Source organism: Schistocerca americana, chromosome 1, assembly GCF_021461395.2.
Source record: "Schistocerca americana isolate TAMUIC-IGC-003095 chromosome 1, iqSchAmer2.1, whole genome shotgun sequence".
Classification (NCBI taxonomy): domain Eukaryota; kingdom Metazoa; phylum Arthropoda; class Insecta; order Orthoptera; family Acrididae; genus Schistocerca; species Schistocerca americana.
In genome coordinates, this window is record NC_060119.1 from 963,215,807 (window position 1) to 963,234,654 (window position 18,848).

The 18,848-nt window shown below is 45.5% G+C and overlaps 1 pseudogene; it reads right to left on the minus strand.

Moving 5' to 3' along the window:
• Nucleotides 1–4,822: 4,822 nt before the first annotated feature.
• Nucleotides 4,823–4,940, minus strand: LOC124559105 (annotated as a pseudogene).
• Between the last annotated feature and the right edge of the window lie 13,908 nt (nt 4,941–18,848).

Below are 18,848 nucleotides of genomic sequence, written 5' to 3' on the forward strand. Positions count from 1 at the left end.
GGTGCATAATACAGCGATCCTTCCTCGTGGTGATAAGACATGGTCGATCGGAATCTCAACGTCGCGTATGGCTGCCATCATGTTGCAATGTAGTCCGACATCGAGACACGCTCACCACCGAACGCCGCACAAATCTTGACATAGCACGAATACACCAGCCAGCCGAATGGAGACTCACAATGAGGCACCTTTCATATTCTATCAGGAGCTATTAACGCTGTCTCACGCGAATACGCGGCATCTCCGAGTCCTTTGTGTGTGCATGTATGCTGTTCGGCTGACACGTTCCACATCATTACTTTAACCGTGAATATGATTTATGAAAAAAGTAACTAACTTCCGTCTACCATTCCTCGCGAATAATCGTGTTTGAAGAGCCTCTCATACCTCACTAGCCCCCAAGTGTACTAATACATTGACGCTTATTGAGAAATTGTGACAATCCAGAACACATCGTTCCAGGATAGTACCTCGTGATATCGTGCAAGAGTAATACCAAGTAATATCCAATGCGAGGGATACGCTTTAATTGTAGGAGTATCGACTGATAATTCTTCTCCATTGTGTTTACCAAACTCTGCGTGGCACAATTTTGCGTCCCTTCTTACAACTGAAATTAGTGCAGTTCTTCTCTCTGCGACGATACTGCTCTGTATTTAAAAAGACAGAGGGGCAAATATACGGCTCTGGATAATATTTCGCTCTTAATGCCCTAAGGATAAACTAATTAACTTAAACAAACAGGGAACAACTCGTAATAAACATAGGCAACAATGCAGATTTAAGTTTTAAGTCCAGACGCCTATGGTGGGTCTACAAACATTTTCACACGTGAGTAAATGTAATTATTGAAATATATCACAGCCCTTGAATTATCTAGTGTGGCACACTAGATCAAGCCGCGACGTGTACTCAATACACCTGCATCCTTAGTAGCCTTAGCTCAGATCTGAAGTGACTCGAAGTGTCAGTACATCAATTCAATCACTCCTCTCTGCCGTACTCTCCGTTGGAAGAAAACTAGAGTCTTTCCTCCTCAATCGATGTCCCGAAAAGTTCTCTATTTTCTCTGTCCCTCCTGTTCCATATAGCACCTCTTTCACCAACGTTACGGCGCTTCAGCCAATGAGACCTCGAGCAGCTCCCCACCAACTATACACTTCTTACACCACTTTGACAAATAGAACACCATTCTTATATTAATTACTCTACAACTAACGTAAAATAAATATTCTGATTGGCAGGGTATATCGTAACGTACCTATTGACACATATTCCTATCACTTTTAATTGCATATCTCACTAACTTTAACAATTTGTGGTTCTAGCGTTTCCTTATTCGTACTGTAAACAGCATTGATCATAGATTAATAAATCGATTCACTATTAACTACATATTGCTTCATTTTATTAGTGTAATTGTGGAGGACGTTCTGGGTTGACTTTCTTAGACATATGAACTTAATATTACAGAATATTTAACAACAACAGTATAATACTCGTTGTTTGCCTCGATGATGGCTATGGTACAATGCCATTACCGGTAATATAGCTTACTGTGTATCGTAAAATTATTTATCAGTCAGTAAGTGTACACATTTGATGTGGAATGAATAGTTTACTGTCCGCAGCTCGTGGTCGTGCGGTAGCGTTTTCGGTTCCCGCGCCCGGGTTCCTTGGCTCGATTCCCGGCGGGGTCAGGGATTTTCTCTGCCTCGTGATGACTGGGTGTTGTGTGATGTCCTTAGGTTAGTTAGGTTTAAGTAGTTCTAAGTTCTAGGGGACTGATGACCATAGATGTTAAGTCCCATAGTGCTCAGAGCCATTTGAACCAATAGTTTACTTGTAAACACTTTTACGATTGCAATTGACAGTTTTTATACGATGTATTGCACTCTGTTAATAGATTTGATGCTCTTGCCTTGACTGAACCAGTCTTCTAGTCTCATCTCATATTATTAAATTGTGCCATTAGCTAGCTGTGTACTTTAGGCTCCAACTACCTGCGGTCCATCCCGGTTGTCCTTCGGCCACTTGCCATCGCCATGCAGGCAAAACTCAGTCTCGTTGCTCGTGCTAATTTTGTCATTGTCCATAGGCCCTCTCCTTACCTCCTTAGCGGAAATCCCTCAGGGTAAGTAAAGCTACAGTCTCCAATTTTAAGTGCGTCCTCTGTCGCTCAACAAAAATTAACTAATTGTTATGTTCAGTCCCACCAAGGGCTTCCCTCTTGACTTGTTAAGTTACATCTCTCCCAGAAGAACACTGTGAAGAGTCCAAGAAATATTTTATATCGGAGTTGAGATACTCTGAAATGTCACATTTACGTATAACAAATCATCTAACAGGTAACATTACAGTTTTCTACGTACGTACACTAACAGCGAAATGGCGACGCTATCCGTTTCTCGAGACTCCTGGGAAACACACAATGAGAAATTAGCAATTCCTCTTTAACTTCGCTGATGTGCTTGTAATTATGCTGTAGTCAGATTGAACGTGTAGCTTTCTTTGTTCTACATACGCATGAGCAGTACATCCGCAAGGTCCTTGTTGGGTTATTAGAAATGTTTTTCAGAATTTAAGGATGAGAATGATAAAGTAAATGAATTAAAGTGCGGGAACATATTTCAATAGGTCTCCCAGTCGCGCGCAGAAAACTGGACATCGTATGGCGTGAAGTCAGCGTTACTTTAGTGCCAAATGAGGCTGGCCCCACGACAGGAGGCAGTTGAAGGAACAGGAAAAAGACAGTGTTTGTGTGAAGTGTGTGTGTGTGTGTGTGTGTGTGTGTGTGTGTGTGTGTGTGTGTGTCAATTAGGAAGCAGATACGGTGCACTGTGGTGGCGTTCTCCATTACTGTGATGCCCGGAGACATAAACTGTGGTTCACTTCGCAAGGAGACGAATCGTCGGGAAACTGGAAGGTCGAAGTGTGAAATGTGTAGCCCAGTGGTTTGATATCTGTCACAGTATTGTTTCACATGCATGATGAGCGTTGCGAACCACAAGCACTGCTGCTCGAAGCACAGGAGGCGGTGGAATGTTGTCAACCATCGCAGCAGATGACTGCTACATCGTGAAACAGGCAAGAAGGGGCCGATATCGAGCAGCGGGTGCAGTTGCAATCACATTTAACAGGTTTGCAAGGCGCAAACTCTCATGCTCCATGCGGCGACTGCATGGAGGAGTGGTTCTTTGCCCAACGAACAGCACATTGTGTTCCGTCGACTCTCACATATTGGCTGTCCCGTTTGCGATGGTACTCAGACCGTTGGGACCTGACCAACGACAAGTGGGATCGCGTGCTGTTCTCGACTGAGAGCAGCTTTAGTCTATGTAGTGATTCTGGACGTACCTCATATTTTAAGAAGTGGAAACACGCAATGCACCCAGGCACACTGTCGAACACTATCGTTTTGGTGGTCCGATCGTTTGGAGTGGGGAGGCATAATGCTACAGTGACGTACTGACGTCCAAATCTTCTAACGCGGTACTCACCAGTCAACGTTACTGTGACAGCGTACTCCTTCCCAACGTGTTTCTCTCCGGGCTGCATTCGGCCCTGACCTCACTTTTGCGAATGACAAAGAGCGACCGCAACGAACAGCGCAGTTTGCCTCCGTCGCTATTTTTCCGAACAGTGAGTGGGAATGGTCGTCGATGCTTAAGAATCGCCAAATACATGTCCATAATGCTGATAGGTTGCAGACACCCGCCACCCTCATCCCCAATCAGTCACAACAGATGCGCCGAAAGAGAAGGTAGATTGCAACACCGAAAAGTTAAGTCCACAATCTATATCAGAATATGTCATAGATTTTTGGAATGGTTCATCCTTATACGAGCAACAGGTGGATGCACGACACGGAAAATGACATTTTACACTGGCGACGACTCTCGGCAGAATACTAGATACAGAAGATGACCACGTTGAAGGTGCATCTACATCTATGTAGATACTCCGGAAGTCACTGTATAGTGCGAAGCAGAAGGTACCCCTATACCACTACTAGTCATTTCCCTTCCTGTTCCACTCGCTAATACAGCGAGGATAAGACGACTGGCTATATGGCTCCGTATGAGTCCTAATTTCTCATATCTTATCTTCTTGGTCCTAACGCGTAATGTATATTGACGACAGTAGAATCATTGAGCAGATTCAAATGCCGGTTGTCTAAATTTTCAGAATAATGTTTCTCGAAAGAACGTCGCCTTCCCTCCAGGGATTCCCATTTGAGTTCGCGAAGCATCTCCGTAACATTTACGTGTTGTTCGAATATATCAGTAACAAATCTAGCAGCCCCTCTCTGAATTGTTTCGGTGTCTTCTTTCAATCCGACGTGGTACGTATGGTTTGTGTACAGTTTTTGTAATGTTGCCTGGGTCTGTGGAGTAAGAACTATTCCTTAATTCCTTAACTTCTACAACTCTATTCGTTTATTGCTCTTTTGTTTCATAGCTGACCGTAACTGCTCATCGAGCATGAATAGGCTAAGAGTGTATGTATATCAACAGAATTTACATTGTCGCCCAGGCATGGCAGAGGTAGACCGATATCCTTAAGACGTTTGGTAAGTAAAATGCAGAAAATAGAACAGTTTTATTAACACATACTAAAACTAAACTCCTCCCGCACAGGCCATGAAGGTCCGAAGGTACCGACTGGCCGCTGTAACATTCTCAGCCCACAGGCGTCACTGGATGCGGATATGGAGGGGAATGTGGTCAGCACACCGCTCTCCCGGCCGTATGTCAGTTTCCAAGACCGGAGCCGCTACTCCTCAATCAAGTTGCCTCACAAGGGCTGAGGGCACCCCGCTTGCCAATAGCGCTCGGCAGACCGGATGATCACCCATCCAAGTGCTAGCCCAGCCCGACAGCGCTTAACTTCGGTGATCTGACGGGAACCGGTGTTACCACTGCGGCAAGGCCGTTGGCTGAGACGTACTATTTTATTCCGTATGTGATCCCAGAAAGTAGTTATTCATGGAAATTGGGCAGTACACGTATTTCCACCGCAACAGTCACTGGTGTATAAAGTAACTTCCACATGCATGTAGGATACTAGTGTTATTTACTGTGCATTTATAGAAAAATCTATTGACTAGATTTTTTTGTGCAAGACAATGCTATTGTACTGAGTGAATATCGTTCATAAACGAAATGAGTGGAAAGTACTCACAAACATTTGTTATTGAATATTTTGACATCAACGCATAGTTTCAGAGCTTGCTGCTTATCACCAGCATTGCATACACAGCGTTATTACGCATTTAGTCCCCTAACTAACGATTTGTAAAACATGTATTCCTCTGCTGACAGTCTAGCACTCCTGGTATGCTTATATGAATACTCCTTATGGTACTTTAAATGTTACCTCGTGGTCTACCTGCTGATGCTATTTAATATCTGTTGGTGTCCAGTATCTGTTGGTGACCAGCGTCTAGCATGATTTTCACTTTTGTTGTGAAAGTTCTCTTTAAATAATAAAAATATAGATGGTTCAAATGGCTCTGAGCACTATGGGGCTTAACTACTGAGGTCATTAGTCCCCTAGAACTTAGAACTACTTAATCCTAACTAACCTAAGGACATCACACACATCCATGCCCGAGGCAGGATTCGAACCTGCGACCGTAGCGGTCACGCGGTTCCAAACTGACGCGTTTAGAACCGCACGGCCACACCGGCCGGCTAAAAATATAGACTGAAATATACTGTTTCTGGTTGTAAGCCAGTGCTGTGATAATAAATGAACTGTCATAATGTGAAAGCCAAGCTGTACTGTAAAGGTAATTAATTGTCATAATGAAAAGGGAAGTATTTCGTATTGTAGAAGTTAGCAATCTGACTGGAAGAATAAAAACTGCCTGAATAACTTGGATATGAAACCTAGAGTCCTTAGCTTCGGAAAATTTGATCACAAAAACTGTCTCTGAATAACATAAGTTGGCCCTGATTGAATAAATAAAACAATCAAAATGTTTTCTCCTTACCTCGAATCTGCGCAAATCTGGATAAAGCGTTGCAGTACTGCTCTGTCTTGAGCGCCGCTATGCTCAAGCTGCAAATTCCTGTATCTACATAGAGAAACTGGAGCGGTGCTGTTAATTGCAAATTGAGCTGTTTTGGGAACAGACTTGGTAGGATTATCCATTAAAAGAATTGTAAGAGAAAAGTTGGTAAGAAAGTGAAATAAGCGCAAAACAGACTACACAATGTTTCTTTTGTGTAATGAGAAAAAATGCTCAAAGCAGATTTTAAATTTAATGGACTTCTCAACATCCAAACAATACACCTTTCTGTCTCTCAAATATAACAACTTTCAGTACAATAACAAGTTAGACAATGCCGTGGAAATAGTTTAAAAAGATATCATTATTGTATCTACCTGACATTCCATTAGATTTCTTCCTTCAAAAATCAGTTTCATAATCACGTCGATTGAACAAAATGATAAATTGACACATTTAATTAGAATCATAATATTGCCATAGCTTCTTCTGTAACACCGTTTTACATTATCAGCCTAACTTCTAACACAATTGAACTTCGACTCTCTGTCTCAACCTGAAACCAAACATTGTTAGCCCCCACTGCGCCCCTGCTCCCAGCGCTGCCTGCCAGACAAAACGCGATAGAACACCAAACATGCGGCGCCAAGCCAGAACGAGGGGAAGCAGAGGGAGCGCGCGGCGGCGGGTGCAATAGCTGCAGGAGCGACCGATGGGCGCGGCCATGTAGCAGTTCCGCTGGGGAACGGGTGACGCGCGGCTGGAAGCGATATGAAGCAAGGAAAGTCCATAGTGCGCGCTCGCGAGAGTGAGTGGCGCGCAACTTGTTAATCTGCGACTTTAACGTACGCACAAAGCGTTCAGACTCGCCGTTCTAGTGAGGGTGGATCGGGGTTGAGGTCAGATGGCGACTGCCATTAGCAGCACAGAACGCTTCAAATTGGGAAGACACAAATTGGGGGCCGTTGTCGGAGACGATAACTTCAGGAAGGCCCTCAATACAAAATGTAACACCCCACCCGTCACTTATCTGGTTTTGGCGTGTGTTCACCCCACATAATTGACTAACAGATCAACATAGAGTGCAAAACTGCCGCAATATCGGATAACGCAAAGAAAGTAATAAGGCCCTGTGGCTCCTGATTGAACTGCGGTGGCAGTGTTGACATTAATTGATCAGAATTGATCACTTTTAATTAAAAAGGGGTGCACATTGATGTTATATTCAGCTATTGAACACCAGATGCAAATGTTGAACATAAAATTAATTAAGAAAGTGACTTGGGATTTCAACTATTTGATTGAAAACAGATGCAGACGATTAGCATAGATTTATTTTAACTCACGAACACCAATCATCACATTACAAGACTCTCCTAACAGGCAGTGGTAATAAATCCGTTTGCGTGGAGTAAAGCGCGATAAATCAAAAGTAATTCCTATCGACTGACCCAGGCGCAATGCGAAGTGTGAGAAGAATTCTACAATACATGGTCCATGAAACCCTCGTGGAAACTTTGCCGACATGATCCAACAAATTAATCAGTGGCCAGAGAGGGCGCAATATCACCGAATACAGCGTGGCGGAGTGGCGTCGTTGTGCGGACGTTGGCGGACCTCGTGGTGCTGTAAGGCTGCACTCGTCTGTTCACTCCTAGCTATCTTGCTCAGTACATAGCTGAACCAAAACTTCCTATCTCCAAGCTCAATCGTTCCATTTGCTAAGTCCTAAACTGCAGAGATGCTCACTCTTTCCCAGGCAAGCTGAGTAAAGAACGCCACGTCCGCACTCTAGGCAAGCTGAGAACCGAAGACCTCTATGAAGACTTCTCCCAGTCCGCTCTTTGCCTCAGTTTCCCCTCCAGCAAAATCACCTACGCCAATTGCAGTGCAAGTCGCATTAATAATGTGTCGCTGCCCAGTGCTGACCAATGCCTGCTCTGGGAAGTGAACAAATTCCCACAAAATTTCCCTTCCTCTCAACTTCTGCTATTTAGCTCCTCCCAGGCCACCCATCAAGGTTAGCGTCTGCACAAACACCAATTTTTCCGGAATTCTGACTCCCAGGAGAGTACTTCAAATTCCTTGGTCCTACGTTCCCATCGGAGGCCAGCATATTTCATTTTGTCGCTCTTCACCTGGTTTACTTCAGACTCTATGGACCGTGAATTCAGCATGAAGTTGTTATAGTCACAAACACGCATATTTTGACCTCTGTTGACCTCTTGACTGTAGCTTTCTCGCATGGTTCACTGAAAACAGGACGACGGACATTTATCAACAGGCATACAAGTTCTCCATCTGCTTCCCCGTACACCAGCATGGGGTCTACCACCCACTCACTGTCACTCATCTTAAGGCAGCTGGAGGCCGCACCCTGTTACCGCTTTCTCAGAGCTTGAGCTGCCCTAAGCTGCCTATTGTCACTTCCCTTCGCCGCTCCCCCGCCGGCCACGGTGGTCAACACGAATACTTCCCTGGAATAAACTAGCCTCCAGTAAATCGACGCATTTCCACAAAGTTTTCATGTTGTGTGAATTACTTAAAAACCATCACCTGACATTAATTATTCCAATATGTCCATACTATACCCTCTACAAGATGCATTGTGCCTTGTCAGTCAGTTTTGTTCAGCCCTACTGTTCGCTCAACATGAGTTAGGTGATCTTTAATAACTTCATGTAAGGGGCATAGTTCTTGCCATCTTACAAAAAAATAGACGTCAAAGCCCGAATAGCACTGGCAGATGTTGTAGAAGACATAGGTACAACAAAAGGAAAGTTGCTGTACGCATCAATGACTATCAACCAGCGGGTGTCCCAGAAAGGACCGGCAAAATCAATACGAACGCGCTGCCAAGGCGCATTAGGTGTTGGCCACGCGAAGAGGCGCTGGCGGGGTGGAAGATTGATGCTCCGCGCAAGAGCGACAGTTAGCAAGCAAATTCTCAATTTGTTTATCAATGCCGACACAAGTGCAGTGACGACGCGCTAATTGCTTTGTCCGCACAAAACCCCACTGACCAGCGTGCAGCAACTGGAGGATTTCCGACTGCAACGAACAAGGTACAACCACACGAGACTGATCATTGTCAGTTCATATCAAGATAACACCGTGGTGAACAGACCAGTGGTGACGTTGCGCAAAGTAACGTCGAACAAGTGGATCATGAATCTGCGTAGCAGATGGAGGCCATTGAGTATGAATATACTGCAAAAGAATCTGCAAAGAAGCATCGGCTGCTGTCGCGGAAGCAATGCGACGAAAATCCACCGGAAGACCATCAGGTAATTCCTTATCTTGCGAATCAATAAACATGCAGGACAATTCGGAAGAACCAAACACTTCGTCAGGACCGATAGGTAGACGAGACAAAGCATCAGCATTGCCATGCTGGGCCGGAGTCCGAAACAAAATTTCGTAACTGTAGTTAGACAAAAACAAGGACCAACGTTGCAACTTTTATGCAGTACGGGCCGGAACTGGCTGTGACGGGTGGAACAACGGCGTCAAAGGCTTATGGTCGGGGACCAAATAGAACTTGCGACCGTACAAAAAATCACGAAACTTTGTCACTCCATATACAAAAGCTAAGGCTTCTTTCTCGATTTGAGAATAGTTTTGCTGGGCCGAATTGAGCAACTTAGACGCGAAAGTGATCGGGAGATCGACAGAATTAATGTGGTGCAAGAGAACCACTCCGATACCGTGAGAAGATGCATTGACAGCCAAAACAACTGGTTTGAAGGGATCGAAATGAATCAAACAGCGATCACTCGACAAAGCAGATTTGAGCTTGTGGAAAGCAGTGTAACATTCCGACGACCAAACAAAAGGAACATTCTTACGCCGAAGGCGATTCAAAGGCGCTGCATTTGGGATAAACCGAATATAATATATAATTTTGCCCAACACATACTTAAGTTCTTTCACGTTCCTGGGTGCTGGCAAGTCTCTAATCGCACTGCGATGTGACGGCGAGGGGTGGATAGCCTAACCGTTAATCATATGTCCTAAATACTGAATCCCAGTTTGAAAAAAATTGCACTTGTCTCTGTTACACATTAGTCCTGCCTGCAAAAGTACAGTAAATAAGGCACGCGAATTCTGCAAATATTCGTCAGGGGTGCGACCCGACACAACTATATCGTCCAGGTGATTTGAGCAACCAGAGACAGTGGCACACAACTGCTGCAAGGAAGACTGAAAAATAGCAGGAGCCGAAGCACAACCGAACGGAAGGCGGTGAAACTTGAACAATCCAAGGTGGGTGTTGATCACAAAATAGCGCTGCGACTGTTCGTCGAGCGGAATTTGAAAGTATACGTCCCGCAAGTCAATCGTGGAAAAGAATTTTCCCACACCAAGCTTATCAAAATTGTCTTCAGGACGCGGTAAAGGAAACATAGCTACCACTGTCTGGGGATTTACGGTAGACTTAAAGTCAGCACAAATACGGAGACGACCGTTTGGTTTTTTTCACACACGTTATAGGCGAAGCCCATGGCGAAGCAGAAACATGTTCAATGACACCACTGTCTTGAAAGTGCTTAAGTTCATATGTGTCGTGCAGTGCGTGCGGTACCGGGCGTGCGTGCCGGAAAATAGGCATGGCAGTGTCTTTAACTACAAAATGCCCTGCAAAATCTGTTGCACAACCAAGGCCATCAGAAAAAAGATCAGCAAAATCATCGCTTAGTGCGGCAATACTATCTGCATGGTCACTAGCGTTGATGCAAAGTACATTGTCCTGAATTGCAAGGGCAAAATGTTCAAATGCGTCCATGCCAAAAATGTTAGGAGCATCACTAGAGCTGAGTACGTGGAAAGACACTGTACGTGTCGTTGCACCGTACGTGGCTTGCAAACTACACATGTCGAGCACTGAGCTATCCTGTCCAGTAAATGCGGTCAGTGTGGAATGTAAACGACGGAGCGGGGGCGAACCAAGTAAGTCATATGTTGATCTGTTCAGTAAAGAAACAGACGCACCAGTGTCCAGCTGCATGTGAACAGAATATCCACAAATGTTCGAAGTCATAAAAAGTTTCCTCGCATCGCGTTGAATGCGAGAGGACGTCTCTGGAAAAACTTGATTCACACGATGAGCTGTAGAAGCACGTGAAGCAGAAGGCTTTGAATACATGGCATTAACGTCCATAGACTGATGTCAATCATGATCAAATGGATCAAATGGCTCTGAGCACTATGCGACTTAAGTTCTGAGGTCATCAGTCCCCTAGAACTTAGAACTACTTAAACCTAACTAACTTAAAGACATCACACACATTCATGCCCGAGGCAGGATTCGAACCTGCGACCGTAGCGGTCGCGCGGTTCCAGACTGTAGCTCCTAGAACCGCTCGACCACTCCGGTCGGCCTGAATCATGATCACGGCGGTTACCGTTGCGGTGACGCCCAAACGAGTCACGCAAATGGGAGACAAGTTGTGAGGTAGAGTTTCTCTTACTACACACAGCTTGCACATGTTCTTTCTTATTACAAAAATAACACTCTGCCTGATGGGATGGGCAACTGTCCCGTGGGTGGGCACAAAAACAGTTCGGACATGATTTTAGTTCCTGAGTAGGTGCCTGGTTTGAAACTTGTTGTGCGCGCGAGCGGCGCGGCGTGGCTTGCTGTGCTGGGGCAGAACAGAAGGGCGGATGTTGTGCTGTGCTAACAGAACGCACACCTGGGGTCACGTCGAACGCGGAAGTGGCCGTATCTAAGGTATCTTGTCTGTGTATCAAGTCCACTACTTCCTGCATAGACGGTTTTTTAAATTTTAGGATTTGCTCGCAAATGCAGTGATCCGCCACATTCTGCACAATAGAGTCTCTAATCATTATATCCGCATATGAGCGTCCACAAGAGCAATTAAAGTCACAATCAGAAGTTAGTCCGTGAGGGTTCGCTAACCAAGATTTATTGGACTGAATAGGGCCACGCCGGAGACAAAAGAATTTGTAGCTTGCAGCTACCACATTTATACTGTCACGGAAGTGGGAGTTCAAAGCGCCAGTCACTTCGTCGTAAGTTTTAGTTTCTGGGCGGGTGATGGGAAACAATTTTACGCCGCGCGGGGTTAGCCGAGCGGTCTAACGCGCTGCAGTCATGGACTGTGCGGCTGATCCAGGCGGAGGTTCGAGTCCTCCCTCGGGGACTGATGTCCATAGATGTTAAGTGCCATAGTGCTCAGAGCCAGCCAGCCTCCTCCCTCGGGCGTGGGTGTGTGTGTTTGTCCTTAGGATAATTTAGGTTAAGTAGTGTGTAAGCTTAGGGACTGATGACCTTAGCAGTTAAGTCCCATAAGATTTCACACACATATGAACATTTGTTATACCGTGTGCTCGTAAAATTGTTGTGGAATCTTATCGGACTTAACTGCTAAGGTCATCAGTCGCTAAGCTTACACACTACTTAACCTAAATTATCCTAAGGACAAACACACACACCCACGCCCGAGGGAGGACTCGAACCTCCGTCGGGACCAGCCGCACAGTCCATGACTGCAGCGCCCAAGACCAGTCGGCTACTCCAGCGCGACACGGTACAACGCAACACCCGCGTTGGCAATGAAAAAGGCAAGCCGCTCTGTACCTGGTATGTTGTATGAAGCGAAGTGTGCCTAGAGCTGGGCGATGTATTCTGGCCGGCGTTCAACGTCAAGATTGAAGGCACGAAATGGCGGAGCCGGAAGCGTCGTTAGCGGTGGTACAGGCCTATACGTCGTAGGCGCCGAAGTAGCTGCAGTTTGAAGTGTGACCAGTCCATTTACGACAGCAAGCAACTGCTGAGCCTGAAAACGTACAAGATCGGAGAGCGAAGCCTGTTCCTGTGGCGAAGCCATGGATTACACAAAACAAAACCTTATATCGAATGGGGGAGTCACACAGGAAAATTAACAAAGCTAAAGCAGTACCGAGCAAGAAGGACACATACTCGTCGCCAGTTTTTGTACCCCACCTGGAAGGCGGCGCGTGGGTCTGCTCCTGTAAACTGGAGGGTAGGCCGAATGTAGGAAACGAGTAGGAGCAGGTGAGGTAAAAATCTCGATACTGCTTTTAACGTAAAAGTACATTTAACAGAGAATATTAGTCGGTGACATTTATGTAACGTTTGGTAAAGATGAGCACGTAGGAGCGAAGCCGGATGTATCAAAGATAACACAGGCAAAATCCGTAGTGCTCGCCCACTATGAAAATGAAACAATGTTGGTTGCTCGTCAGCTCGCGAACAATTGGGAAGAACCGGGAGCGGCGCTCCTAGAGCTGCACAGTCCCGGCTAGAGGGCGCTGTCGTCAGTGTGGGTGTCGTAGCGCCAACCTAAGAACTTGTACCTACACTGTGGCATCGTAGCTATCGATACCACAGTAGCCTCATACAACAGGCAGGTTCCATGGGAGTAAAGTGCTTTGAGTGTAAGAGCAGTGGGCATGTTATTAGGAACTCTCCTACAGTAAGGTGTTTCAAGTGGAAGTAAGGGAACATATTGCCGAGAATTGCCCTGAAAAGGGAAGGACAAGAATTTACGACGGTATTGTAAGCGGGGATCGAGTGGTAGGGGGTTCTGTAGGAGAACTGAAACGGTCCCCAGCAATAGAGTTCCTTTTGTTTGCGCAACACTAAATGAGGAACCTGTGGTGATTCGCTGGGAACCGGTAGTTTCGCATCTTTAGTGGATGAAAGATGGGTGTCCGCACACCGCAGACACTGCAAATTGCCGGACTTATCAGACAAAATTGACTATTGCCTACTAGCCAACTCAGAGCAAATGCAAATTTTTGGGACAATTAAGGTTAAGATGCGAATCGGTGAGTTTACGTGGAAATCTCCTGTTCAAGTGGCGTGTAGTCTGTCGGTACCGGCCATACGGGGTGCCGATTTTATCGGGAAGGTACGCCTGATGCTCCAGTGGGGTCGGAGGAAGTTTTATTTCGAGTTTTCCAGGGATTTGCCTTACAAGTTCTGTAAACATCGAGTACATCACCGGATTAACAGTTCCAGACACGTAATGAACGCAGTAGAAACCGTTTCCGTGTATGATCTGGAGCATTTGTTGCCAGAGGAGAGACAGCAGGTTCTCGAGCTCTGTTCAGAGTTCAGTGATGTGCTAACCGATCATTTAAGTGAGATTAAAGAGGCCGTAAGGTGCCCACCTCATAGGTTATCCCCGCCTCGCATGAAAGTATTAAGGTTAACTATTCGGGAAATGTTGCAGGACGGAGTGATTAGGTCATCTAAATCTCCGTACTCTTCACCTACATTTGTGGTGCCCAAACAGAAGGGGGGAGTGCGTCCGGTGGATTATCGGGCGCTTGATAAAAAAATTGGGCTACAGTCAATACCTGTCCTTGGTTTGCATTCGTGTTTTTCCTGGTTCCACAAGGCAAAGGTTTTTACTACCGTCGACTTGAAGTAGGCGTATTATCAAGTGCCCCTAGCGGAAGAATCTAAACTGGTGACAGCCTTGGTGACCGACTGGTCACTTCATGAGTACAACAGAGTTCCGTTTGGGTTATCGACAGGCACAGCTGTGCTGTCCGATATCCTTGACAGACTTTTTTCGGATCTTAAATTTGAGTGTATGTATCATTATTTGGACGATTTGGTGATTTTTAGTGAGAGTTTTGAAGAGCATTTTGTGCATGTTCGCGAGGTACTCCAAAGGTTGCGAAAAGCCGGATGTACTGTCTAACCATCTGAAGTTAAATTCACGCAGTCTGAAATATCCTTTCAGGGACATATTGTATCCCACAACGGAGTGCGAATCGACCAAAGTCGTACTGAGGCCATTTATTCGTTCGCAACACCTAAAAATGTGAAGGCCGTGGCTCGTTTTATAGGAATAATTCATTTCTTTCGAAATTTCATTCCTAATTTTGCCCAGTTATCTGCCGCCTTAAGTGAGCTTCAGAAGAAGAACAGAAAAATTTAGTGGGGACCTTCGCAGCAGGCATCGTTCAAGGCTTTAAAGAAAGCGTTGGCCACTATCCCTGTGTTAGCGATGGCCAATTTCAACAAGGAGTTTATAGTTCAGACTGATCCCTCCATGTCGGAAGTTGCTGCAGCTCTGTTGCAAGGAGACGAGTCGGGAAGCCTCCCAATCGCTTACGCTTCACGTTGTCTTTCTCTGTCAGAAGCAAAGTATTCCGTTTACGAACTTGAGGCCTTAGCAGTCGTGTTCGCGCTCGAAAATTTTTAATTATATCTCGAACACCAACCATTTCCGTTGGAAACGGACAATCAAGCGCTTAGTTGGGTGCTTGCAAGACCAAGGTGAACAGGTAGGTAGCGGGATTGGTGATACAAATTTCGGCGTTCAAGTTCAGAGTTAAGCATATTAGGGGTTCGGAGAATGTTGTGGCTGACAACTTAGGCCGAATGTTCGAGCCGGAGTTCCAGGAGCAGCAGGACGAAGAGGGAGCTTTCGGAGAGGCTAGCGGTCGGGATAACTGCAAATGTGTGGTTCTGGCTGATGGGGCACTGTCGCGAGAGTTCAATGAGGGCAGTTGTGCCGTTTTGAGCAGGTTGCCATTCCTCTGCAGCGAGAAGAAGCCCTCGTACTGCATAAGCTTAAACAGAGAATATAACGCGGGGAGGTTGTTAGGCCCTATTGCCTGCAGGGGAACGTTTTGTGTTGTGTGATGCGTGGGAAGCGTGACTCCAAGGTAGAGCTGCCTCAAGCTTTGGGCCTGTGGTCTTCAAATACTGTCATGAAACACCTGTAGGTGGACGCTTAGGGATTTTTAAGACTCGCATGAAAATTAAGGAACATTTTACTTGGAAAGACATGGAACAGCAGATAAAGCAAATGGTATGAGTGTAAAACGTGGGTTTAACAAGCATTGGGGAACCCTAAGCAGGGGTTTTTAGCTTCGGAAGAGGAGACGGAGCCCATGGAGAGGTTGTATATTGATTATGTAGGACCCCTTCCTTTAAGTCCAGTGCTTTCCGTAACTTTTGTTTCGAAGCGGGAGTAGCTCAAAGCACCACACCATGTTATCCGAACCTGTCTATGGCATAACATGTGCACCGGAACTTGAGGGCAACGCTGATCGCCCCACCATAATGATCAGGCTCGCTAGAATAGTTCCTTGTCATGGTTAGGGTATGCCTTCAATACTGCTACCCATGAGACCCATAAGGCCACCCCCACGATGTTAAAGTTTTCTTTTATACCTAACTCGCCCATGGCGAATTTGTGGTCACTTAAAGATTTGTTGCTAGAAAGTGTGGACTGTGCATAAATCCGTGCCAGCTGGAAGCGTGCTAGTAAGAATTTGCGGAAGAGTCACGAGCAAATGGAAAGGCGTTATAATACTGGTAGACGCCCAATCACACTGGGGCGGTGGATAAAATTACGTGGAAGCTATTGCCCTGGTTCGTCGCTTCTGTGCAAATCTTGCGCTTCGTCACACCGGTCACCTTGCTGGTAAGAAACCCGCAAAGTAAAAGAATTTTTCGTGTCCACATACCGCAGGTTAAGCTGTACGCTTAGGTGGGTGCAACCACATAACTTGTTACGTTTCTGTGCTGGAAATTTTGAATCATGAATATGTGGATACCTCAGGGTTTTTACTCTCTTAACACATAACATTAGTAGGGATACGCAATATTGTGGGCTGTAGTGGACTGAGTCATCTATGCTTTTCTGCGCAAAGTGAATTTAAGCATTGCTATCATTGAATCTTAATCAAAGAATCCCCTCATACATTATCTATAAACCTTGTCTCCATTGTGAATAATTTCATGTGGAGTCATTTGGTGATCACGCACTTCGCCCCCTCAGACTACTCTACGAGTACGTGTTACCAATCAGGCCGGTGAGGCTAATGCATTCTCCAAGTTTCAGAGGTGCCCAGCTCCGGTGGAATTCGTATTGGCGGGGGAGGATGTGTCGATGGTATCATCGCCACATGTCTGACGCCTATGAAACCCGCGCAACCTTCCCGCACTGTATTACAGTGTGGCGAAACCAGCACCACTCAGGTGTCGCCCTCTGCCGACTGCCATGAGGGGCGGCCGGAACCGGCTACAGAAAGAACGGTTGCAACCAGGGAGCGAGACGGAAGAGCGGAACCCCGGACTGGACTACGTCAACCTGCTACATGCGTTCCGGACAGAAGATGTCTTTGGTCGGTATCGGTGACACTGTGGATAGTACCGATCATTAACCTTTTTGAGTCACAGTGAGCTTTCGTGATTGGAACGGTCGTCGCCCAGGGGTCTGAATACCGGGCATGTTCTATATGGATCAGCTGTGGCGTACATTTAACTAAGACAACTATACGGGTGGGGGAGTCCGAAAACGTGTCGTGTTACTCAGGTATATTGTATTCGAATGCTTATTTTTGTGTCCCATCCAGACACAAATTCTGTTAGTTGTGTTCGCCTTTTGTAACTGTTTGCATTGAGCAAAGATAGACGAATGATTAACTGCATTAATTGTGATAGAACGAGCGCATGTGTTATATTCACTTCTGGTTGTAAAGTTTTTCTTGGGCAAGGTACCACATTAAATTAAACGTTTCATTGTAAAGTTTTTTTGACATATTATTTTAGATCCATTACTTCGTGTTGTCTTTAAAATGTTGGGTTGAAGAGTATCAGTGGATCTTACTGGATGGTTAGTTACAATAAAATTATGCTGAGAACTGTTGTATTGCGCCTACCACCTCACCCCTAGCCCTTCCACTTAATGCTCTGTTATACCAGGAAACCTTGTAATCAACTCCTCCTTCACCTTTCGATCGGAGCTGAGTCGATGGCCTTTCAAAGCATCTTTAAGCAGACCATCCTCATTGACGATTCGTTTCAGGAACATTTCATATTCTTTAGCATGATGGTCGATTAAGTACCGACAGATTTTCACACTGTTGTGCTTGTGCTCTTAGTCGTTTTGAAACCCATTTCGCACCTACTTTGTGAGAGGTGAGTCTCTTATGCATGATTTCATTTGCAGAACCATGACTAATCTGCATATGATTTGCCACGCCAACAACAGTTACCGGTCTGTTATTCAAAATCAAGGCAACTTCAGTACTGGCTGTAAATGGACGCCCCACTCTTTCCTCATCTTTCACGCCCGTTCGACCACTTTGAACTGTTCAGTCCACTCGTAAACATTTCGCTGTGACGAATCATTGTCCTCATATTATGATTTGTCTTCTATGAACTATCGCTCTTGGTGCACCTTCAGGCTGCAGAATATTGCAAATAGCGTGGGGTGGACATTTTTACGTCGCAACAGTGCTGTGTGATGACGCTGCAACTGCGAGCGAAGCCAGCGGTGTTATGTAGTGGCTGTTGAGCAGAAAAATCCCTAGAGCCAACCTAAAACCGATAACAGCAAAATTGCACATACTCACTGACTTAACCTCGTAATTTATGACAGCTCAATGAGATGCACTTAAGTGACAAAAGCCATTGGATAGCAATACGCACATATATAGATGACGACAGTATCGCGTTCACAAGGTATGAAGCGGTAGTGCAATGGTAATGCTTTCATCTGTACTCAAGTGATTCATGTTAGAAGGTTTCCGACATGACCGTGGCCGCACAACGGGAATTAATAGACTTTCAACACGGAATTGTCGTTGGAACTAGACGCATGGGACATTCCATTTCTAAAATCGTTAAGGAAATAAATATTCCGAGATCTACAGTGCCAAGAGTGTGCTGAGAATACCAAATTTCAGGCAAGCAACACTGCGTGAAATAACCGCAGAAATCAACGTGGGGCGTACGACGAACCTATCTGTTAGAACAGTGCGGTGAAATTTGGCGTTAATTGCTATGGCAGCAGACGACCGACGCGAATTC